Genomic DNA, 676 nt, shown 5'->3' with positions numbered 1-676 from the left:
CTCTCTAAGGAGTGGTTCCCATTTTATCTACTCGCCGAAGCTTTCGAATCGCTGGGTGGACGATGAGCTGGGGACAACAGGCTGGCTGCTCACACCAGCGCGGGGCTTGAACTAACACAGTTCAGATGTTAAGACAGTGGGATATACCCACTGTGCCACCGCTCCCCTATGCCAGTAGCTCACAAAGTAGAATTTTTACTCACAAGACTCCACAGCTTAGAGGGAACATTTGTCTTTGTATCTAGTGTATCTAGTGTATTCATCTGAAGAATATTGAAACTCACTGTTCAGTTAAAATTAGTTAATTTGGAACAGTTTTGATTTGAACTATAGCATCTGACTTGTTACAAAGCGTAACCAATACATTTCTAACAAAAGTTTGAAACTTCTCCAAGCAGTTGAATTTTGAACTTTGTAGACAAAGCTAAATATTCTGCAAGTTTATTACATTTTTTCCCATATACAGTACTTGTCGTGACAGTACTAGCATCACGCAATAGGTTGATTGTTTAGTAAATGCTGTTCTCCAGTACAGTTCAGTAAAGTTTTAGGAAATTAATTGTTATGTAAATATAACACAGTTATAATTAATTCTAGTAGATAATGAACAAAAATATAATTTGAGGGGCCTATCACTGTATACCAGTCCTACAATAACATTGGGGCGTATCCATTC

The 676-nt window shown here is 37.9% G+C and overlaps 1 protein-coding gene across 1 annotated transcript in view; it reads left to right on the top strand.

Annotated features, from left to right (window-relative positions):
• The window catches only part of LOC107126110 (neurobeachin-like), a 600,691-nt gene that overhangs the window by 162,649 nt on the left and 437,366 nt on the right, over positions 1-676 (top strand).

This window comes from Gekko japonicus, unplaced genomic scaffold (assembly GCF_001447785.1).
Source record: "Gekko japonicus isolate JY-2015 unplaced genomic scaffold, Gekko_japonicus_V1.1 scaffold429, whole genome shotgun sequence".
NCBI classification, from domain to species: domain Eukaryota; kingdom Metazoa; phylum Chordata; class Lepidosauria; order Squamata; family Gekkonidae; genus Gekko; species Gekko japonicus.
This window is presented reverse-complemented; position numbering and strand designations above follow the sequence as displayed.